Consider the following 25030-nt stretch of genomic DNA (forward strand, 5'->3'; position numbering starts at 1 on the left):
CTTGGAGAACAGTTTGGGAAGAAGGGTAAAGAGTAATTTTTCAATCTCATTCTTTAAAAACAAGAAACAGTGGATATTAAATCAGACTGTGGGCCAAACTACAGGTGGGTGAGGAATGGGCCAGTTGGTTGAAGTTGAAGCTGACATTTCTCCTTCCTCCCTCCAACATCCTGGGCTGGGGCAGAGAAAAAAGAGCCAGCAGAGAAAGGAAGAGCACCTGTACCTGGGCAGGCGTGTTGGCCAGCTCAAGACTTGGGAAATGGAAGACGTGGAGGCAGAAGTTAGAGAAGAGTTCCTCCCACTAGACCAAGCCTCAGAAAGCTCTGCGGGTAAGGGACACACGCATGCACACACGCACGCACACACACACACACACGCATTTCTAAAGGCAGCTTTCCCCAAAGGTACTCAATGTAACACTGCTACCAAGGGATACCCATCGATGTCATCAAAAAAGGATTCTTTTGTGAAACATGTTTAGATCACACTGAGTTAAACAAATTCCTTTATTGCAGGACTTCTCAGGCCCTCTAACATGCAAAGTGCACTGTGAATCTCCCCAGACGAGGATCTAGTATTTAGTGTTTCATAAACTTTTTGACTACACAATCGTCTTTACTTTTTCATTTTACAAGACCAGTGTACAATGGGATATGCTTTGGAAAACACTGCTCTTAGGACTAGGTGGGCTCCCTTAAACCACACTGATGGGTAAAATGATGAAACCCTCACGCAGCCAAGAACTCTGAAAGCATCTTCAGCAGACATGCAATAAGTCCTTTGTTTTCTTAAAGACTTCTAGTTGGGTTAGAAGGGTCCCTAACTCTGCCCAGGGTTCAGCACCAGTCCTTAGGTCCCCATGAGTCTTGGAGGTAAAAGCGTGGACTCCTGAACCTTATGTATTCAACATGGACAGGACTAGAAGATGCCATCACTCCCACGGATATCTGAGTCTTGTTCAAATATACTCCTGCTGCACAGAATGTGTAGAAGTGTGTGTTGACTAGCTGGGCCGGCAGAATTGATTGAACAGGGCATGGGTACTGCACCGAATCTGAGCACCTGGCTCCAGTCTGTAAGCAGGGCCTGCAGTGCTGAGAAGGGGAGGGGCAGAGAGGCACAGCTGGGTCTGGAGAACAGCAGCCCTGATATTTACGACTATGATGGTCCTTCTCTAGTGGACCTGCTTTGGAACATAAATAAACTTAATAGGCTTCAAATAATTGTGACAACTGAGTTTAAACCCCAGACTGTGGTCTAGGGCAATGGATGTCTCTCTCCCCATAAAGCATCATGCAGTCAGCCTGATGCCAAAGAGACAATTTCAGTCTTGAGCATAGCAGCACCATTGACTTGTTGGTCTTTGGGCAAAGAGACTGGGGATGGGGAAGTGGCCTTGGCAGTGAACCGGAGGAAGGAGGTCCATTCTTGCAGAATGTTCCAGTGTCCCAGGCTGAGATATATTACTTACCTAGTCCAGCCTCCAACCTAATGGGATAGATTTCAGATCTGACTCCTTCTTTGTGGAGAAGGGTAAGCCCATCCCTTTCCCCCTTCCCAGCCATTTCTAGAAGCTGTTGCTGAGACATGTAGAATTATAGCTTTGGTTCAAGGCACAGGCATATTTTGAACACTTTCTGTGTGTAAGACAACATATCATCTTGTAGGAAAGAAAGACACATCTCTCATGCAGAGCAAACTGGGATAAAGGGCCATCATATAGAGTTATAAAGAAAATGAAGGAGATAACACGGATTAGTTTCTGCTGAATAGGGATGGGACTTTCCAGGGGAGGGAGAGACCTAAACAAAGGCACAGAGATGAGGGAGTACCAGGAATGTTCAGAGAACAATGTGGTCGAGTGAGAGAGCAAGCAGAAAAAACGTGTTGGAGCCAGAACTTGAAGAGTCTTTTCTTTCTTCCTGCAGGATTTGGATTTCATCAAATAAGCACTAGGAAGCACAGTTTTATTTTGTTTTTTTTAAAGTTAATACATGCATAAAGTCTTCAAACAATATAAATTGTATATTCACTGAAAAGTGTTTCTCCTTCTCATTCCTGAGCCCTAGTCACTCAGTTCCCTTTCCAGAAGCAGCTGTTATTACCAGTTTCTTGTGCATTCTTTCAAAGGTATTCCATGTCTTTGTAAACATATATGTAAATATATCTCCCTGTTACTTTTTAAACACCAATATTAGTATGTTATATACACCGTCCTGTACCTTGCACATTATACTTAACCATAAATCTTGGAGATTTTTAGGTGGAGTTCATTGCATTCTATAGTTGATGTAATAAGACTCTATTAATGGACATTTGGTGTTTCCAGTCTTTTGCCCCTTCAAACAATGATGGAGTGGATATCTTTGTATGTACATCATTTTGTGCATGTATCTATAAATTCATAGAAGTGGAATTGCTTGATTAAAGGGTATTTGCATTATGATATAATAGACTTTACACGAAAAAATTTCATTCAGGGGATACTGGGACCAGGTCTGTTTTAGGAAGGTCCTTTTGGATGACGGGCAGGAGAAGAGGCAAGTTTGGAGAGTGCTGTGATTTAACCAGGTGAGATTGATAAGGGGAAATAGAGTGAAGGGCAAGGGTGGGAGAGACACAAGTAACTGATCAGATGTTACTAATAACATGGCAGAGGAGAAATCAAAGACAACTTGAATATGCAGAGCCCCACAATGGGGATAGATTAACCAAGAAATAGGAGGTGTAGCTTTTAACAGTTTCTTTTTTTTTTTTTTTTTCTTCACTTTTATTTTAGAATCAGGGCACACATGTGCAGGTTTGTTACAAAGGTGTATTGCACAATGCTGAGATTTGGAGCATGAATGAATATGTCACCTCAGGTAGTAAGCATAGTACCCAATAAATGGCTTTTTCCAACCATTACTCCCCTCCCTCCCTGCCTCCTCTTGTATTCCCTAGTGTCTGTTGTCCCATTTTTTTTTTAATCAAAATAATTTATTTTATTATTTTTTTCTTTTTCTTCTTCTTCTTCTTCTTATTATTATACTTTAGACTCTATGGTACATGGGCGCAACGTGCAGGTTAGTTACATATGTATACATGTGCCATGCTGGTGCGCTGCACCCACCAACTCGTCATCTAGCATTAGGTATATCTCCCAATGCTATCCCTCCCCCCTCCCCCCACCCCACAACAGTCCCCGAAGTGTGATGTTCACCTTCCTGTGTCCATGTGTTCTCATTGTTCAATTCCCACCTATGAGTGAGAATATGCGGTGTTTGGTTTTTTGTTCTTGCGATAGTTTACTGAGAATGATGATTTCCAATTTCATCCATGTCCCTACAAAGGACATGAACTCATCATTTTTTATGGCTGCATAGTATTCCATGGTGTATATGTGCCACATTTTCTTAATCCAGTCTATGCCATCCCATTACTGGGTATATACCCAAAGGACTATAAATCATGCTGCTATAAAGACACATGCACACGTATGTTTATTGCGGCATTATTCACAATAGCAAAGACTTGGAACCAACCCAAATGTCCAACAGTTTCTTAAAAAAACAAACAAACAAACAAAAAACCAGAAATGTGTCTGCGTAGGTAGGAAAGCAGAAAGCGAAAACACCACCACCTCAGGACCTCTAGAGCAGAAAGGAGACTGATACTCAAAAAAAGGGGACATCTCCTAATGTCCCCTGGGGATAAGTTGATCAGACCCAGTGTGGTTACAGACAAGAAAAAGGGTAAGAGCATGAACGTTAGAGTTTTTGAGTTTGGAAACAGCTTATGAGTTGCATTAATCAGTTTAGGTTTTCAGCTGGAACCAGCAATCATCACATTTCAGTGGCTAACACAATAGGTTATTTCTAGCTCATATCACCATCCAGTGCAGGTTGATGAAGGGGCTCTGCTCAAAACAGTTGTTTAGAATCCTGTATTCTTCCATATTCCAGTTCTATCCTTTCTAGGTCCTCAGAATCCTCTCCATTCAGTCACTGAATAGGAAAAGAGAGAATCACGTACGGGCAGAAACTGGAAATGATGTATGTCACTTCTATCCACTTTCTGTGGGTCAGAATTCAGTCAGATGGCTGCATCTAACTTCACAGGAGGGAAAGTGGCATCTTGTTGTGTGCCCAGGAGGAAAAAAAGAAATGTCTGATGAACACCTAGCCAACTTCTGCTTCCAAAACTGTGAGTCCTGGACAAATTATTGAACATCTCAGAGGCTCAGTTTTCTCATCTGTAAAATGGGAATAATGATACTATTACCTCATAGGTAGGATTCTTGTGAGAATTTATGTATGTATGTCATCCACTTAGCGTGCCATAAGTAGATGAATGACCATTGTAGCAAATATGTGTACATATTCTTAGCATGAGTTATTTTGCTGTGACCCTATGAGAGCAATTGTGGTGGTTTTCTCAGCCTTTCTCTGCCCACTCCCGGTCTATGCAGAGAGAGGAAAGCTCAATCTGTTTATGATTGACCTACACCATTCTGGCCCCAAAGTAGGTTTATTTTCTTGAAATAAATCATTTGGTTTGGCTGACTCCATGGATCAAATGCATGAGATTATTTCCAAATATCACTACGCCTGGTCCATGTAGACAGAGCCATAACCTCTGCCAGACAGCTCTGCTTATAGCATATGCAGGCTGCAGAATGATTCTTGTTCATTCTTTCATGTTATTCCCACACTTCAGAAGTCTGGAGGGAAGCTGAATGTTTGCTGTTCTGGGATCATTTGAAGCCGGGCATGCAAAGAGTTCCGAGTCACTTTCAAGTCTGCCCGTAGGAAATCTTTCTTGGCAACCAGACAACTAGAATTAGTTATTAAAGGCATGTCAAATGAATAAAGACACCTCTGTGAGGAAAACCGCAAGAGCAGTTACTTTTTCTAATATGAATAGGAGGCTAATATCAAATCACCTTTAATTTTCCACTCTTTCTTTGCTCTTTCGATAGTAGGTCAAATCTGATAATACAGATACAGTGGAAAACCATTTCTGTTTTCATCTATCGCAGTACATATGCCCACTGCAGATGTGTGTCTTAAAAACCAGGGTCTGGAATTTAAATGAGTACCTGCACACTGACAAGGCTGTTTCCTCCAGGAATGTTCTGCTGGGTGCCAAGCTTGTGTTGCCCTTATGGGCTGTGAGAAGCTAATCCCTGAGACAGAATAAAGCATGGTCTTGTCTCTATACCATACACCCTACAGAGCCCAGGACACAGCGTTTGCTGAAAGGCAAGGATGACCGTGAAGACCTAGCCACCGTGTTCCACAAGGACCAGGGGAGAAAAGCTGTGGGAAGGCATTTTGTAAACACAAGCCTGCTTTCCGGATATGAGTTCCCAAAGGCCTGGTGAACTCTCTTTTCCATGTGGCCTATATTTAGGGTCACTATCGAGAGATTTGTGGATGGGGGGGAGCTGGTGACCAACGGGGAGTGCTGTTTAGTGGTTACGAGACTCCAGAATCTGGAGCATTGCCTGGATTCAAATCCCGGTGCTGCTATGTTTTGTTGTTATAATGGGCTAGCTGCTCTGTTTCTCTGGGCCTCAGTTGCCTCATCTATAGAATGGGGATAATAATATCTACCTCGTATGGTTGTTGTAAGGATTAAATGAAATAATTCTTATGAAGTACTTAGAACAAATGTGTGGCATCGAGTAAGCTCTCCATGAATGTTGACTATTTTTACTAGTGTTATCAGCAATAATATTAGAGTTACCAATGGGGAAAGGATCCCTGGGTAGATGGGTTGCACAAATTCAAACTATATGGACTTCATATAGAACTATATGGACTTCATTTAGTTGTTTTAGGGAAACAAATTAGTTTCCCTCTTGGGTGTAGCCACCTTGAAAGCTCTTCTGTTGGGTAGACATGACTTCAGGCTTCATGGTAAAATGGGGAAACTGCCTCCACACAAAAGCCCTCCCAGGCAGGCAGTTTCATATTCTGGAAACAGAGGTTTTCATTGAAGATCAGAAATACAGAAACCATTTGTCTTTGTCAGTTCAGGCTGCTACAACAGAATACCATAAACTGGGTGGTTTAAACAACAAACACTTGTTTCTCACAGTTTTGGAAGCTGGGAAGTCCAAGTTCAACGCACCAGCAGATCTGGTATCTGGTGAGGGTCCTCTTCGTGGAGAGAAGACAGATGGCCGTCTTTTCTCTGTGTCCTCACATGACTCTAGTCTCTTTCTCTTCTTGTAAGGTCACTAATGCCATCATGGGAGCTCTGTCCTCATGACCTCATTTAAACTGAATCACCTCCCAAAGGCCCCACCTCCTAATATCATCCTATTCGGAATTAGGGTTTCAACATATGAATTTTGGGGGATAGAAACGTGCAGTCCATAATACCATTTAACTGACCATGCTTACTCCAGTCTTCTAGAAATTAACCCCCCATCAGCTGCGCTCCTCAACAGGTGGGCTCCCTGAATAAGTCTTATGTTAATGAGTTTTATGTGTCTAAGAAATTTGCATGCCTTTTTCTTTAATTTTTAAAGGCTGATGGGTCATTTTCCAGCATTTGCCCCTGGACCTAAGTGTAGGCCAACCTTGTGGCTTACTTGGCCCTGGTCCTGACCTTCAGGGTAACCCTTCCTTCTCCCTGGTAGCCTCAGGCCAGGGCATGGCTCTCCTGCTTCCTTTCCATTGACATTGAAGGTGGATCTTCCACGGATTTTGGATCCACACCATGTAGCTGCTCTGAGGTTTCTGGGTTTGTTCTGGGAGAACGGAGATTGATTGTGCCTCATAGTGCCTCAATTTACAGGTATAAATCAGGGGACAGGCAAGAGACTGACATGCTGTCTGCAGGCAGTTAGCAAAGTAAGATAAGGTAAAGTAGCCAGGGAGTTCAAGACAGAACTCTTAGCCTTTTTTGTCCTTGTGGTCTCCATCTTTGATAGTTTCAGACGCAATCCCTGTTTAACTAACCAATCAACATTGTGGCCTCAATTTTGTGCAGTAGTTTCTTGATCAAAATGTGAATTAAATGAGAACAAGTTATGATTCTTTTTTTTGCTTGTTTGTATTCTCTTCTTTTTTCAAAAAAGAGATCTACTTTAAGGTGGCTAATTTATCCATGTAGAACTCCAAATGAAAATGGCAATGGAAAACTTCACTTTGATACTGGGATAAGGCCATCTGTTTGAATGTTTGCCTTTGTGAATCAAAGCAAGCAGTTGATTGCATTTGATTGACTGGACTTTTTTTTTCTAACTACTTGTGGTGCTCTAGAAACACAGCCTAAGGCCTTTGGCAGAGGATGGAGCCTGCGTGTGCATATGTGTGCACGTGTGTGCATGTGTGTGGAGAGAGTGGCATGTGAAGAAGCACTGGTGAAACAGAGAATAAAAAAGCAGAAGTGCCTGAGTACCTGCTGTGTGCCAAGTGCTTTCTTGCATTTAGCCCTTGTAACAAACCAAGGAGGCAGATATTATTAGCATTGCATATGAGGAAACTGAGGTTAAGGAAGGCAAAATAGTTTGTTGACGCTCCAGTACCAAGTAAGAGGAAAAACTGTGGCTCCAAATCAGTCTGTCTGACTCGGAAGGCTGAGCTCTTTTCATTTTGAGGAGGGAGGTGGGAGAGAGAGAGGAAGAGAGCCAGAGGAGGTAGGAATATGGAGAGAAAAAGAATACCCCAGGGACAGGGTCTAAAAAATCAATACATAATGAAGCCTGAGCCATGGTGCTAACTCTGCCGCTGACTGTACATCTGACTTGCAGACACTTTATAAGTTGGCTCTCTCCTCATCCCCACGCCCCGTCCTTCCCGTCCTCCCTTTCTCATTTTGCCTGGTGGAGGCCTGACCTGCCATGATGATGCTGGAGTCTGGGTCTCCTCCATCTGTAACTGGGCTCTCACGGTGATGGTGGGGAGGCCAGGACCCTGCTTAGGGGCCACTGCCTGGGCAGGAGACTCCCTCAGCCTCTGTCCTGAGATGGGTCACCTGTGGGAGGGTGCCCAGGGCCCAATGGTGAAGGAGGGCTGGCGCGGCTTCTTTGCCCAGGGCTGACCACTCCCAGCATCTCAGGCCAGCAGCCACTCAGCACCATCTGCCTCATTTCCTGTGCTTCCTCCTGGTGAGTGGCAGCTCGGACTCTTGGCTGCAGGCAGTTCTCCTGAACCGGTCACCAGGGCTCAGGACGAGCCATTCAGATGCAGCTGTGACAATGTGGCTTTCATCTTCATCACAGTTGACCCCGTGGGAGGAAAGCCCCCTTTCTCCCACTTCAGCCCACATCTCTCTTCCCAGAGCAGCAAACTGTCACCCAGGAGGGACTGCCGCTTCCCTGATGGTGGAAACCTCTGCAGAACCTCCTCTCCTGAGCACTCCTGAGCGAAGAGCCAAGCCAGGGTAAGCCTGTGCATATAAGGCCTCGATTTTAGATTACATTCCCAAATTTAATTTCCTATTCCTTAATTTAATTCTGCATTTTAGTTTTGTTTTTATTATTTACGTGGGTTCCCTTTAATGATTCCAAATTGCTGCTGCCCTCTAGCAGAATTTTGTCTTATGTTAACTTCTTGAAAACCGATCAGCACTGGAGTTTATTCCACGCTGGGTTTAGTTATTTTCTGAAACGAAGCACAATTAAATTAGAATAATGAACATGCTCTTTAGAGGATTAATTCATAATAAGCAGGCCATGTGCTACAGCTCACAGAAGAAAGGGCACAAGGATTGAAAGCTGTTTTTTCTGCCTAAATATGAAAAGTACATTCTGCAGAGCAGAACAAATCAGCTAATGACATCCAGAGCGCTGGCCAGCCCCAGAGCAGCATGGAGCTGGCATCTCGAGTTAGCGCAATCCCCACCGATGCTGCTGCCTACCTTTCCTCCCTGAGAAGGCTGGCAGTGGGCAATTTGCCTGGCTCCTCTCTCCTCAGCACAGCTGATAGAAGCCACTGTGGGCCTCCTAAATTCTACCCCCAGGAAGCCCCAAACTCCACAGCCTGTGGCTTCACAAGCTTCATCCTCAGAGCTCCCTACAGCCCATTCACTCATTCATTCTTTCATCCAAGGAATGTTTTACTAGCTCCTGCTATATACCAGGCATCCGTGGGATGGCCCACCCTCGGGACACATCAGTGAAGAAAACACACAAAGACCCCTACCCTTTTGGAAGTTATACTTGAGCAGGCAGAGACAGACAATAAATGGTAAAAATAATAAGTAAATTATGTATTATGTTAGAAGGTGATGAGTGCTAAAGAGGAAGGGGGGTTGAGAGTGGTGTGTGTGTGTGCGTGTGTGTGTGCGCCTGTGTGCTTTGCAGTTTTAAATAGGATGGGTCATAGTAGGCTTATGGGGAAGGTTTCAATTGAGCAAAGACTTGAAGGAAGTGAGAAAGTGAGTCACTTTCAAGCATGTCACCCAGGTCAAGCCTGTTCCAGAAGAAACAACTATAGCAAAAGCCCTAAGGTAGGAGTGTGGCTGGTGAGTTCGGGAAGGATGGGGCCAGTGGGGGCTGAATGGAGGGAGTGAGTGGGAGATGAGGGGGACCCCATCAAGTGGGGCCTTGGCTTTTGCTCTGAGAGAACTGAAAGTCAGGGCAGGGTTTTGAGCAGAGGCAGGACGTGGTCTTTTACTAAAGGATCTCTGGCTGCTGGTTGAGAACAGACTTTACGGGGTCGGGTAGATGGAAGGATGGAAGATGGGAGACCTGTCAGAAGGCTCACAGCTTAGGCCTCTGAAACTCCAGCCCCAGGTTTTCCCATATCGTGTTCTCTGGGCCTCCCAAAGTGCTGAGCTCAGGCCTCAGAAGCAGGCACAGAGGCTTAGAGTCTCCTGCAGTCCCCTTTCTCCTAGAAAGACCAGCATATTGTTTTTTTGTTTTGTTTTGTTTTTTTAAAACAGCCAGAGCTCACACATGGTGAGGATGTCCAGACCATTATTCCTCGATTGGCCCTGGAGACCCCTCTGCAGCCCCTCCCAATCTCTCCCACTGACCCACGGACCAGAAGGCTGGATTTTGCAATGGAAGGGAACTTGCAGGCAGCAGACAGCTCTGCACTGTCCCTTTGATTTTCCTCAGGCACCTCTGAGAGAGAGGGAGACACCCTCTCAGCCAAGTACCCAACAAGGGACATGAGAAGGCTTCTGCTGTGCAGCTGCCAGAGAAACAGGGGACAGATCAAAGCAGGAAAGGACCAACATCTGTGGTAACCAAAGCAAGGACAAGGTACAAACACATTGAATGAATAAATAAGCAGATGAATGATTGATGGGTGGGGGGAATGAATGATTAATGCATAAATGAATGATTGATAAATAAACAAATGTATAGCCTGGAGCTGGCTTCTGCTCCCTGCTCTTTGGGTATCTTCTCTCCTGGGAACCAAAGATTAAAGATTCTCCCATGACGTTCACCTCTGGAATTCCCTGCTGGAGTTGGGATTACACCTGCTTCTGAGCCCAGAGGTTGGGGAAGCTTTGGCTTAGGATCAGTGGCCCAAGGCTGCAGGGGTGTGCTGGAGGAAGGAGGCTGGAAGCAATTGGGGCTGGTCTGGAAGACCCCTGGGCAGCTTGTAGGTTCTGAGTGCGGAGAGCTCCAAGGATCTGGGAGGAGAGAAGGGTGTGTTGGGAAAAGGGGAAAAGGAGTGGTTTAGTTTTTCCTTCCTGGTTCCACATTGGACATTCTGCAGGTGCTGGGCCTTGGGTTGGTCTCATTCTAGGGCCTGTAAAGATGCAGAAGTCTGTCTCAATGGAGCATTTGACTGTATTATCCCAAAAGGCAGGAAGATTTTGGTAATCGAAATTGTCAGAAGCTTCCCCAAAAGGTGCAGGCTGGTGAAGACTTCAGCTCAGGCCCAGGCACCAGCACCACCCAGATGCTTGATGTGCCCCCACTTCCAGAAGTTTGTCTTACAGTGTGGCCAGATCCCCGTGCCTCTGGGGGAAAAATACCCTACTGGGGGAGGGTTTGAGGAAGCGATGTTTAAAGACTGTGGGTCACGTGGCTTCACTTCATTTTGGAGGAGCATCTTACCTGGGAATTCCCATAGAATCTAGTTTGGGGCCAAAAGACTGCTCCTAAAGAGTGCATGTACACAGTCCACTTTATGTTCTGGACTTTGATAATCATAATCAAAATGGCTTCCATTTATTGAGTGCTTACCAAGTGCTCGATGTTGGGTTAAGAGTTTTGGCTGGGCAAAGTGGCTCATGCCTGTAATCACAGCACTTTGGGAGGGAGAGGTGGGCAGATCACCTGAGGTCAGGAGTTCGAGACCAACCTGGCCAACATGGTGAAACCCCCTCTCTGCTAAAAATACCAAAATTAGCCACACCTGCTGGTGGGCACCTGTAATCCCAGCTACTCAAGAGTCTAAGGTGGGAGAATCGCTTGAACCTGGGAGGCGGAGGTTGCAGCCAGCCAAGATCATGCCACTGCACTCCAGCCTGGTGACAGAGCAAGAAGGATAAAAAGAGTTTTGCATTCTGACTGGCATGGTGGCTCACGCCTGTAATCTCAGCACTTTGGGAGGCCGAGACAGGCAGATCACCTGATGTCAGAAGTTCGAGACCAGCCTGGCCAACATAGTGAAACCCGTCTCTACTAAAAATACAAGAATTAGCCGGGCATCGTGGCAGGCACCTATAATCCTAGCTACTCGGGAAGCTGAAGCAGGAGAATCACTTGAACTCAGGAGGCAGAGGTTGCAGTGAGCCAAGATCGCGCCACTGCACTCTAGCCTCAGTGACAGAGCGAGACTCTGTCCAAAAAAAAAAAGTTTTGTATTTGCATATCATTCAATTATCTTATGAACCCTGGGATGTCCCTCATTTTACAGATGAAACTGAGGCACAGAGAGGCTAAGTGACTTGCTGGTAAGTGGTAGAGCCAGAACTGAACCCAGATGGATGATGGCCATTTGGAGTTGAAAACTGAAGGGACTTTTCCTGAGGTCCTACTCTAGCAACTGTGCTCAGCTTTCGCTCCTCTAGCACAGAGATTCTTAACACTTTGGGGGCTGCAGACCCCTTCAAGCAAGTGATAAGGGTGTCCAGACTCTTCCTCGAAAATGTGCATTTTGCATTTTGCACAAGTGCATTTTCCAGGCAATTTTGGGGGTTCACACAGGCCTCCTGAACTCTGTTTTAGGTATTCACTTTCTGCAGTGACTGTTTTCCTTTCTCATAACCCCGAGGGCACAAGGCAACCCTCAGGGCCCCCAAAATCACCTCAGTAGGGAATGGAATCAGACAGGACAGGTTAATCAATGAAAGCTCACCTCATGCTCCTTCCGTAATTGCATTCCTGCCTTTTCATCCTAACAGCCAGCACTTAGGTTAATTACATTCCAATAAGGCTCCCAGGTCTGGGGCCTCTGGAGCCTGCCCTGGAACCTGTTGACATGCCATCTGCTTCCAGAGGGATTCTGGAGACCAAGGCAGCTTTTTAAAATTCTTCTCAGTTTTCTTTGCTATAAGAGAGACAAAGGACCCTGTAACAGATCTCATCCAAAATCCTACTTTCTTAACCCACCCACATCAGCCCTGAAGCTATGGAGGATTCTTTGGTCCCAGGCTGTCTTTCTGAAGTCAAAACAGTAGCACCTGCTATTCCAAGTCCACGACCTTTGGACATACCTGGCTTGGAGCGAGGTGGCCACAAACTGACAGTGCCGGCTGGGCAGAACCAGCTCAGGGCTGGAGAATTGAATGGCTTAGGAGCTTCCTCAGGGGCTGGGTATTGTGCTGCCTCAAACACCGCCAGCTTCAGTCATTTATTCATAAGATTTATTGGAACCTCCCAAAAGGGTATCTACTCTTTGCAAAGAAAACCCACAATGCAAGGAAATATAAGATATAATATACATTATTATATATATTAGGATTATATTATATATTCCTAATATATGGGAATAATATATTTTCCCATATATTATTATATATAATATATTCAAAATATATATTCCATATAATTGATATATTGCACAGATATATATGTAATATTCCAGAAATATAACTTCCTCTAATACAGGTCCATGCATTCTCCAGTCACAGTGAAGTTCACACAATTAACAGAAAAAGTGCAGAGTTCATGGTGATTTGAGTTTCACTGTTTGCCAAATAGAGATGGCTCCACTGCTTGCCCCCACCAAAGGAATGAGGTATAAAATGGAGAGGTCTGGTGTTTGTTATGTGACTTACAGATGCCGCCTCCCCCACCACGGCCCTGGACACTTCTTTCCTGCAAAGAAAAGTTTCCTCCGGGACTCTTTATTCCCCTGGGTTTGAACCCCAAGTAAGCCTTCCACAAGCCCTTGGCCTGCATCCACAGGGCTGAGGGCCTGATTTTCTCATCCCTGCTGAGACCCCTGCTCAGAGGAAATGGCTTGTTTTGAGATGGAAACTTTCTTGCTGCATGAGAGAGAAGAGATGGAGTTTGGCCTACGATGCCATGAGTATTCTTGGGTGGTTAATCCCTGCTCCAACATTGTAATCCTTGTGGGTGATCTGTGGTTTAGCAGAAAGAGCATCGATTTTCAGGAAGGCAGGCCAGCGTTTGAATCCTCGCTCTGCCAGTCATGAGTTGTGTGCCTCTGGGAAAGTCACTTCACCTCCTTGCATCACAGTTTTTTTGTCCTGTGTGTGGAGTGGGGAGGGAGGGAGATTTACTTTACAAGGTTCAAATTGAAGAGAGAAGCATGCCATGGTGCCTGGCATTCTATACGTGATTTTCTTTCTTTCTTTTTCTGAATGAAGGCACAAACTTCTAAAACACTTTGCAGACGTCAGAAGGTACTATTAGGTTTTTCTTTATCAGTGCACTTCAGTCTCGTCACCCTCCCACCCCATTCCAGTCTTCAGTCTCATCACCCTCCCACCCCATTCCAGTCTTCCTTCTGTTAACCTCTCCCCCTACCTACAGCAGGTAGTCTAAACTCCAAATCATAGCTCCAGGCTTTTCCCTGCAAATCTCACTAACAGGTTTAGCATCCCTCCTAGGCTTCATAGCAGCCGCCAGTGCAGCCTCAGAAATGGAGATGCCCATGGACAGGTCAATTTCTCCATCCCTGTCTCTTCTGGTTTAACAGCAGAGTCCTAACATCCAAGCCTGTTAGGGCTTCTTCACACTTACTATGGAGAGGGAGACTGCAGACTTTTCATGGCATGGGGTGGGTTATAAATGGGCATCAGCTTCCTGGGGCTGAGCAGGAACCAGTGGGAGTGTGATGCTGACAACCCTCACTTCATTTCACCATGGCCATTGTGGGAATCACCACCATCATGCTCACCCTTGCTGCCAGCATCCAGCACCCAAATCAGAGCTGTCTGAGCCTCAGGGAGCTAACCCCTAAGACACAGCAACCAAACCCTAAAGAGGACTCCAGACCCACCTTTTTTGGGTAGATTTTGCACACTTACAGGTGGGGTGTTTTAAATGGAATCTTGAAGGTGAGGGTGGGGCTGAGGCAGGGGGTCGGGGTGGTAAGGGGATAAGAGGAGGAGAGAAGGAGTCAAATAGGCCAGAGGAGATTAGGGATTTAATTAAACTGCCTGTTTGAGTAAGGGCTTTTAGGTGCAAAGCTGCTTTGCATGATAATGGCAGTTTATCTGAATTCCATTCTACTGAAGGAAGCTTCTTTTACACTTAATTACTGTGACTCTTAAGCCTGGCTTTTCCTTAATGCCCCTCCCCAGGGTAAGGAGGGAAGCTTACCTCTTAGCTTCAGTCATGCTGGCCACTGTCACGGACAGACCCCTCGTCGTCTATGCCTATGAGAGGCCTGTCCATGAAGCAGGCAATATCTAAGTGACTGGATGGCCTTTAGGATCACCCAGCAAAATCAGGTCTGGCTTAAGGGGGTGACCCCTGAAGTCCTTTGATAGGGTTCCCCAGCCAGCAGGGGCAGCTGAGAATGGCTCCGGACTTAGGCTACTGAGACTTGCCCTGGGGTCTCCGCTCCTAGAAACCCCAAACACCAAACAGGACCAACAATCCCCTGGTAGGTTCCTGCTGCTTGCTGAACAGCAGCTCTGGACAAGCACGGGTGTGGTCATTTAAGTGAGCTTGGTAGGGTCTGGACCAGAGGGACTGGCTGACTTCTCTGGGCAGCCTGCATCTTTGGTGGTGGAAGTGACTGCTTTTCAGGCAGAAGGACAGCATTCAGTACGCATCAGGACAAAAGGAGGAGTAGACGGAAAGCCTGGTTGGGGGAGCAGAGAGCCCTGATACAGAGAGGGGAAAGCCACGGGAGATGGAGACTCCAGCACACGAGCAGGGTAGGAAACAGTTAAAGGGTTTGAGAACTCCTGTTTCCAATCACTTGTCAGCCAGCTTTGCTCTCAGCCTTATCAGCAGGGATAGGGCCGCGCTGGGAGAGGCTCTGAGCGCTCTCGTTTCCAAGCTCTTCCCAGACTCCCAAGCTCTCAGTGTTCTCATTACCTTCTAAGGGCTCCTGGCTCAGTCTGGGGTGAGGGCCACGGGGAGGGGGCTGGAAACCCAAACACATTTAATGGAGTAGAGTGTGAGTTACTAAATACAGCCCGGGGTTGGTGGTGAGGCTGTCGAATCTCAGCAGTAAACCTTCAGAATCCAACTGTCCCTCATTCTCTCTCCCCTAGTGCAGGCTGTGTCTTCGCTTTCATTCAACTAGAGCTAAAACTCTTTAATGTTCTTCCCTTTTACAGTTACCCTGAGTCAGAAACCCTCATTGTGTATTTGTGCAGTTACTTTTGGAACTCAAATAAAGGACTTTACATGTCAGGTAAAGATGTCTTGGTAAGTCTTGACCCATGTTAGCCTTTTGGGAGACATAGTTTTAGTTCTGCCGTCTCATGCGGTTGCTACCTACCCCTTTCAACCATTAGGTAATTTAGTAAAACTGCTTTCTACATCTTCATTTAAGTTATTGGTTTAAACGATGTTGCCTGGGAGAGGGCTGAGGGCAGAACTATTGGTCATGCCAATATAGATTGTCCTCTAGGCCTTGACATCAACCCATGTTTAATATTTTTGGAGTGTGGATACTGTTATTAAACCATCTACTAATTCCTTATATTGTGCGTCTCTAATTTATAATCCACCAAGGATCCAGAAGGCTGCTATGAGAAAAGGTATTAATTAGTTGGTGCAAAAGTAATTGTTTATTTTCAATGAAAATAATGGCAAAAACCGCAATTACTTTTACACTAACCTAATAAAAGTTAAAAGCACCTTTCTATAATCCAATACACTTGGTCCCATGAATCTCCCTAATTTGCCATTCCTGTGACCCTGCTAAAGAAGAAAGTAAAGTTTACATGGTATTTTGCAGTAGATAAGAGATATGAATTCAAATATAAGCATCCTAACCACATTTTTGTAAGGAGCAAGAATTGCCTGCCAAAAAGAACAGTGGTATGCATGATGGGGATGCCAGAAAGCTGGGTCTTTAAAAGAGAACTGACCGGCCAGGCACAGTGGCTCATCCCTGTAATCCCAGCACTTTGGGAGGCCAAGGCGGGCGGATCACAAGGTCAAGAGATGGAGACCATCCTGGCTAACATGGTGAAACTCCGTCTCTACTAAAAATACAAAAATTAGCTGGGTGTGGTGGCGCATGCCTGTAGTCCAGCTACTTGGGAGGCTGAGACAGGAGAATCGCTTGAACCCAGGAGGCAGAGGTTGCAGTGAGCTGAGATCACATCACTGTACTCCAGCCTGGTGACAGATTGAGACTCCGTCTCAAAAAAAAAAAAAAAAAAGAGAAATGACCTAGGAAAGAAATGGGGAATGAATGGGGATTTAAGTTAATCAAGAGAAGAGATTGGGACAGTAGTTTGTAGGAAAGGTGCTAACTATTTGGTGGGCACAGGGTTCTGTCCTGTGACTGTAAGAATAAACCTTGGGCAAGAACCAAGAGTATCCTCTTATGTACAAGCCACAAGGCCTCAGTTCTTCCAGGTCTGGAAACTCCAGAGGTTCTGAACACAGGCTATTTGGTGCCTCCGTGCCCCTGCTCATGCTGCTCCATCTGGAATCCTTTTCCTTGCTGCCCACCTGGTGAACATCTGCTCATCCTTCCTTTTCATTGCAAGTCTGATACCCTTTAACAAGTCTTCCCTGCCTCCTCCTCCCCTCCAATTCCAGACTTCCCAGGTAGAGCTCACTACTCCCATTGTGACCTTTTTTTCCCTGTACAGACTTCTGCATTTGCACCAAAATCATTTTATTACATAGAGGTTAAGGACACAGAGTTTGAAGTTCAGAAGACTTTGCTATTTAGCTGTGACTTTGCCTCTTACTATAACCTTTCTAAATCTCAGTGTCCTCATTTGTAAAGTTGGGATAATAATAAATACCCACTAGGACTGGCATGAAGAGTCAATAGAAAATGAATGCAAAGCACCGTATTAGTTATCTATTGCTGCATGGCAAATTACCCTCGAATCTAGTGGCTTAAACTAACAATAAACACTGTTTCCTGTCTGTGGGTCAGGAATTTGGGAGCTGCTTAGCTGGGTGGTTCTGCCTTGAGGTTTCTCATGAGGATGCAGTCGCAATGTTAGATGGGACTACAGTCATCTGAAGGCTTGTCTGTGGCTGGAGGCACTGTTTCCAAGATGACTCAGTCACATGGCTATGGGCGGAAGGTTTCAATTCCTCGCTGGTTATTGGTGGGCAGCCTCAGTTCCTCTCCATGTGGACCTTCCCACAGGATAGGGCTTCCTGAGTGTCTTCACCAGATAGCATCCGGAGTCCCCTAGAGTGAATGATCCAAGAGAGAGCAAGGTGGAAGCTGCATTATCATTTATGTCCTGGCCTCAGAGGTCATGTACTGTTATTTCCATAGATCCTATTATTTATACCAGCCCTAGTCAATGTCGAAGGGTGCTACACAAGCATGTGAATTTCAGGAGAAGATCATTATGGCCTGTTTTAGAGGCTGTCTACTACAACTACTTAGCTCGATGTTTATCAAAAGCATATCATGTGCAGGGTGCAGTGGTGTGTGCCTGTAGTCCCAGCTACCCAAGAGGCTGACGCAGGAGGGTTGCTTGAGCCAAGCAGTTTGAGGAGCTATGATCATGCCTTTGTATGGTCATTGCTCTCCAGCTTGGGTAACATAGTGACACGTTGTCACTAAAAGAAAAAGCATTTCATAAGGGCTTAATAAACAGTAGCTGCTATTATTAATCCATACATTTGTATTCCCTGCTAGAAAATAAACCCTTTGAGGGCATAGATCATGTCTTGGGCCTGTTTGTACCTCAAGTCCCTAGAGTAGTGTCAAGCATACTGGTAGTTTTATACTAAATGCTGATGGAGAATACATGAACGAAAGCTTAGAGAGGGCTAGTCTGGTGGCAGGCTCAGAGTGAATGGGGAGAGAATTCACACTCAGATGTTAAATAGGATTCTGTAATTCAGGTGCATATCTGGAATTACCAAAGTATGTAGAATCAGGATCTGAGAGTTCCTCATATTTTCATGCTTGAGTACCAAGGATGTTGGATACCAAAACAGTAGGCAGGGCAAGGGTAGCTCTTATGACTCTCTTTGGAAAATAAGCCCTGAGCAGAAATTTGGCAGGGAGCAATGGTCCCATGATCTAAAGAGTGACCCCACGGATGTTTAATTCTCTGGGCCAAGGCAGACTTGGGAAGCTCTTGATATTTTTGTCATACTCAAACTCTTATCTTGATGACACCTCTGTCCTTCTACTGGGCAGAACAATTTCCCTTTCTAAGAGACTCTGACATACATTTCTTAGAGTTAATTAAGAAGTGAACAGAGAGTTTCATGTCAGAGGCCCGCCCGGCTACTGCCGCCCTTTATGCAGGAGTGGGTCTGAGTCTGTGAGGTAACTGATACTCTAGGTGAGATTGAGTTTCCAGACGTCTAGCTCACATTGGAAGCCTTGCCCTGCTCCTGGGCTCAAAAGTTCGCCGATTGTCCTTTTTCCACAGACAGAGCCCTCTGTCCTTACCAATGCTGTGCTTTTTTGCCCCAGTTTCCAACAAGAAGCCACTCCTATGAGGCTGCAGCTCCAGGAGCCTCAGAGACAAAGACCAATGGAAGAGCAGGTGTCTTCTCAGAGATTTTCCCATGTAGATCACATTCCCACTTGCTGGAGGTTCCATTTTTTCCCCAGTTCCTTGAAATCCCAAACAAGTGACTTTACTTGTCTTTTTCTCCCTTTCTTAAAGCTAAGACAATGCAGGGGAAAATCTTCTTCTATCAGGGTGGAAGGAGCTTGCACTGAATAATATTTTGCCTGTGGATAATAAAAAAGAAGATTGAGACATGCAAATTGTAGATGGGACAGAACCATAGGAGACATATGATATTTGAATTGCCTCTAAACCAAACAAGAAGCAGGCATGGTGGTCTGCACCTGCAATCCCAGCTACTTGAGTGGCTGAGGTGGGAGGATCATTTGACCTCAGGATTCAAGGCTGCAGTGAGCTATGATTGCGCCACTGTACTCCAGTCTGGGTGACAGAGTGAGACCCCATCCTGAAAAAACGATAGGAGAAATCAACCAAACCAGATCACCACAAGGAAATGTGAAAGGAAATTTAAAATGCTTGTTGATTGAAATAAAAAAAGTACGACAACTGAGTCTGAAGGAAACAGTGATATGTCAGGGATCATAGTAATTCAAGGCAACTGGACTCTGGAATGAACCTCATCTTGAAAGAGCTTTTTAAATGGTGTTTATTTCACTTTCCATTAGGATTTAACCAGAAAGAGAACATTTTTAATAAAGGCCAGCATTGGGAAATGTGGCCAGTGGGAGAGTTGGGGGCTTGTGTGTATGAGGAATTCTTTGGGGCATAGGACTAAGGCAATAGAGCTGGACCAATACAACTCTCTTGTTTTTCAAATTCTGCCTCTATGTAGCTATGGAAAGAATTGTGTCATTCTTGGTAGAAAACGCAGCCAAAGTGTTCCCCTGGAGATGAAAACACAGAATAAGAATTTTAAGAAACCATTTTTTGGGGGAGTCAAAAGAATGTTAATGAGACAATTGATTAAGTTATATGAAGAAGTTAAAAATAAAATAAATACTATGTCCAGTTGAAATATTTCACATGCTCCCCTAAAAACCCACCCCAAAACATAACATTGAGCTTTCAGAGGGGAAGCAGGGAGTGGGACACAGAAAGAAACCAATAAGAGAACGGCACGGAAACCACATTGAGGAAACAGAACTTTTAACCAGTGATTATTAGAAAAACAACAGCAATCATTGATTAAACAAATTACGGTTCTAGGAAAAGGGGCACAAAACAGTCAGTCTTGGGAAGACTGCCATGTTGGGTAAGCTCTGAGTTTTAGGGATGACAGCTCTCATTTCCTGTGCAATTAAGAACCTTGTTCTTTGGGTCATCTCAGTCAGTTGACAATCACTTTTTGAGCGCACACTGTATGCCAAGCTCTGTGTTAGATGTTGGGGCTATAACACCTACGTATCTTTATAGAGACGTAAAGCATGCTCCCTACCTTACACAAATGTCCAGGGTATGGTGAATGTGATAAGGCATAATAATAGCTAAAATTTATTGAGCACTCGCTATGTTTTAAACACTTTACAAGCACTATAATCCACTATAAGAACAGAACTATATGGTTTTGGTCACATTTGTATCTCCATTGCTTGGCACATAGGTATTCAATAAATATATTTTAAAAATCCTTACAACAACTCTATGAGTAGGTGTCATTATTACTCCCATTTTACAGATGAGAAGACTGAGGTCCAAAGAGATTAAGCACTTGTTTGGTGTCATAGTTAGGAAGCCATGGGACAAGGATTTGAACCCAGGAAACCCTGCAAAACACTACACAATGCTGACCCTTGATAAGTACATGAGTAATCAAAATGCAAGACAAAAGGTAGAAAGCACTCCAAGGGAGATTCAAACAAACTGCCTTAGAAGTTCTAGACTCCGGCAAGGAAAGGGAACAGTGAGAAGGGGAGGATCCTTGGAAGAGATGGCATTTGAGTTGGGTCTTAAAATGTGGGTGAGATTTCCTCAAGGGGAGGCATCTTTAAGATGAAGGAAAGTCAGGAACCAGTACTCCGAACTGGATAAGCGAAAGGTATATTTGAAGACTTTTATACTTCCAGTTTGCTGGGGAAGTAGCCCTCCTCCATGGCAGCAGCAGGAGATTGTCTGGAGTGGGTCTGAAGCAGTAAGAAGCAGGGCTTCTCATGCTGTCACCTCACGAGGGTTGCCTGGTGATTCAGCAGGTCCATGGCATGGCCCCTGGTGATGCCAAGGCAGCTGGTCTTGGACCACACTTGGAGCAGCTGGGTTCTAGAGGGCATTGCTTTTCTGGCTCAAGGGTGTAGACTTTATTTAGTAAGCACAGGGCTGCACAGATGGATTTTAAAGCAGGAAAATAAGGCTTTAGAAAGATGGCTTGGTGGTAGTGGTAAAAGATGCCCTGGAGAAAGTTGGGCTTTGGTTTCTTTCTTTTTTTTTTTTTTTTTGAGACAGAGTCTTGCTCTGTTGCCCAGTCTGGAGTGCAGTGGTGTGATCTCGGCTCACTATAAGCTCCGCCTACCAGGTTCACACCATTCTCTTGCCTCAGCCTCCCGAGTAGCTGGGACTACAGGCTCCTGCCACTGCCCCTGGCTAATCTTTTATATTTTTAGTAGAGACGGGGTTTCACCATGGTCTCGATCTCCTGACCTCATGATCTGCCCGCCTCGGCCTCCCAAAGTGCTGGGATTATAGGCGTGAGCCACCACGCCCGGCCGGTTTCTTTAGCTCTTAACTTATAACTTTCAAAGCTCAGAATACTGATTCAGTCAGGGTCCACACAGGAAAACAGAAACCAAAAAGATGATAAACAGAGATCATTTAACCCTTGAATTTGGATTGTCACTTATTCACCAGAGCTGCCTAGAAACTGTTCTTTCCCCCTCCTCCAAGACCAGCCAGAAGCAAAATTTGTCCTTAGTCTCTAGTGGTTAGAAAAAGAGAGGACATATTGCCTTGACTTTGGGCTATCCTGATGGGTCTGTTCAGGTTCAAACTGGGCCCATCACCCAGCTCACTCTGGATCACTTTTTCATGAGTGGCAGATCTGCTTGGGGAATGAAAAATGCTGCTAATATCAGCATGAAAAAAATATCATCAGGAAATTAAATCTGTGGCTTAAAAATCCCACACTGCTTTCCGGCTCTGGTCTGTCTCCCAACTGGGATCTCTCCCTTGGCCTGGAGGTCTCCTTCCGGCCTCCTCCCCCTCCTCTGGTTCTCCCACCCCTTCTCTTCCCTCCCACAGCCTCCCCTCCTCCCCTCTTCTCTTTCTTACCCTATAGGACCTCCGGCCTGCCTTTTTTCTTCTCTCTGGGCTCCTCCCTGGTGGCTTCAAGCTTCCCTTCCTGTCTCCAGGCTTCTAGCTTTTCTCCAGGCTTCTAGCTTTTCCCCAGCTCCACGGAAGCATCTGTCTGTCTCTCTTTGACTTCCCATCAGGGAGTCCTAAATGCTGAATAGGCCCTTCAGACCAGGCCCTGAAGGGGACTTGGCTGGGGCAGTGGGGGGTGGGGGGTGCTGGGGACCTGCTGAGGCCATACAGAAGCCCATTGATAGGCAGCCCTTCCACACAGACAACCCAGTCCAGTCTCCATGGCTCCAGCGGAGAGAGGCGTCCCTTGAGGTGGTGGCCAACATCCCGGCCACCATGAATGACCTCAGTGTCTTTGGTGGGCAGGGGGACCTTCATTCTATAGCCTCCAAATCCTTCAGGCCAATCAGTCCCACCATGGGTGTGAATATATTCATCTTGAAAATAATTTGTCAGTACATCTCCATCAGTGGTGCTGATTTCATTAATTGGAAGAATTAGCTCTTTGTGGCCAATAGAAGAATATGGAGCCAAAACACACGGAATACTTTTCCCCAGTGACCCAGAGACCCTTGGACGAACTCCTGGGTGCCATGAAAATGGATCGTTTTGCAGAAAGAATACCATTGGATGTTTATTTAACATCACTCTCCATCCCCCCAAAAAGACCTTCAAAATGCTCTCACATCTGGCTGCTTTTCTTCCCTCACTTTTTTGTGCAGAGCCAGGGCAGGGAGGAAACTTCATCAGTCTGAAAACATCCAGCAGCAAAGTGTAAATTAAATGTGCAGAGAGGCCAGGGGAAGGGGAGTCTTACATTCTGGGGGTGGAGTAAGAAGACTGTGTCCTCACCCCCACTCCATACTGGCAGAGCCAGTTTTTTACCCCATGTCTCCATTAGGAGCTGTGTGACCTTGGGCAAGACACTTAACCCTTCTGAGCCTCAGTTTCCTTCTGGTAAAATAGGGAAATAAGCACTTACGTGGCTGTTGGAGGGCAAAAGGGAATAATGTATGTAGAGTGTATGGCACATAGACACTTGATTGATGGTAGCTTACTAATTGTGGTTGCTGGGATCAAAACCAGAAGAGAATCCCAACTGTTCCCTTGCCTCAGAGACTCACCATTGCTGGCCCCATTCAGGGAGACAGATGGGCAAAAGTAAGTCCTATGGGAGGAGACAGATGGACAAAAAAGGGTGATCAAGGGGATTGGATGGAATGACAGGTCAATGGGGTAATAGGCAGATGGAACATCCCATGGGGAAGGCGGATTTATGACAACCCAGAAGAGACCTTGAAAGACGGTGTCCCATGGGAAGGACAGATGGATGAGGGTCCAAGAGGGGAGACAGAGAGATGACAGACCAAAGAGGAAGACAGATGGATGGCAATTTCGTATGGGGGGTGGGCAACCGTGTGATTAGGGAGAACAGATGGACAACATGCTGACGATGAAGCCGGGGCTTCCCGTTTAGTCTCTATTCCTCAGGCCTGGACATCCCTGAATTCATAAGAACCTTGGGGCTCTGTGAGGATGAGATTGAGAGAGAGAGAGAGAGAGAGAGAGAGAGAGAGAGAGAACTTCACACGGCCTGAGAAGATGTGAAACATCAGGGTCAGTCTGGCCTCTATTCCTCCCTCCTCCCACAGCCCCTCCCTGGGTGGCCCCACAGATAAATTCTCAGCCATGATGATGATGATGATGAGGAGGAGGAGGAGGAGGGACAAAACTGCTTTTGGAAAGAAAGGGAAAATAAAAACTAGCTAAAAGTTTTATTTATTTAAAATAAAGGCTCAGTTATGCTTGACTGTAAACACGCAGGCCCATCCCTCCCTCCCTGGCTCTTCTTGTGGCAGAGGGCTTGGACCACACAGTGAGCTGGGGGCAGGAGGCAGAGAGGCGGCCAGTGTAGGCCGGGGGAAGGGGGGGGACTAGGGTGCCCCAGGTGTGGGGAGGGGAGAGAGGCTGTGGAATTCAGTGACCTGCTGAGCACAGCTGGGTTGGGCTTGCTAGACCCTCTGGCCCTGGCTCCTGGTCCTTCAGCACACACCATCAACAGTCCATCTGGCTTCAGCCCCACTTGCAGCACAACATGGGGAGGCCACAACATGGGGATGCCAGGGACATGCACACACACACACGCACAGGTGTGCAGGCCTTTCTCTCAACTCTGTCTCCATCTCTTTGTCAGAGATAGCACAGTGGGGTCCTCAGGGAGGTGGGCCCAACTCCAGCTGTGAGTCACATCTTCTATTTGAACTAGAAATCCTACCGGCCTTTTGTCCTCTTTCTTGCAGGTTCCACCTGAATTCCTTCCATGCTTTTCAGCGACTGAACCATTTGGGTGGCCTGGAAGAGCCTGTGAGCTCCCTGGAGAAAGGAGACAGTGTGGATGGAGAAGAATCTGGAGTAGAGACGAGTCTGGGGACCCTGCCTTTCAAGTCTTTTGTGTGAGGGCTGCGTTGGTGGCCCAACTAGCCAGGGAAGGGCTATGGTATGCGGGGTCAGGCGGGAATAGGCAGGAAATGTTTGTGATAAGAGGCTTTGCCTCTTGCAAGCTCCTCCGATTTCCAGACCCAGCTGCAGGATAAGGGCCCAGGAGCTGAGCAGGGAGCCTCAGAGGAGGCTGCTGCAAGAGCCAGCTCTTGGGATTTCAGCAGGCAGAGTTGCAATCAGAGGCCCCTGGGGTACCTGTAGACCGTGC

General features: G+C 46.0%; 1 long non-coding RNA gene across 2 annotated transcripts; it reads left to right on the forward strand.

Moving 5' to 3' along the window:
• The first annotated feature begins 3796 nt into the window (after positions 1-3796).
• Positions 3797-24738, forward strand: LINC02898 (long intergenic non-protein coding RNA 2898). 2 transcript variants are annotated; one of them, XR_008522446.2, is made up of 5 exons: positions 3801-4185; positions 5217-5361; positions 8278-8379; positions 9883-10207; positions 24624-24738. It is a non-coding gene; the product is annotated as a long intergenic non-protein coding RNA 2898 (long non-coding RNA). The 2 variants fall into 2 exon arrangements; XR_008522445.1 differs by lacking the exon at positions 24624-24738 and having other exon boundaries at positions 3797-4185; positions 9883-11167.
• Positions 24739-25030: the final 292 nt, after the last annotated feature.

This window comes from Pongo abelii, chromosome 12 (assembly GCF_028885655.2).
Source record: "Pongo abelii isolate AG06213 chromosome 12, NHGRI_mPonAbe1-v2.0_pri, whole genome shotgun sequence".
Lineage (NCBI taxonomy): Eukaryota > Metazoa > Chordata > Mammalia > Primates > Hominidae > Pongo > Pongo abelii.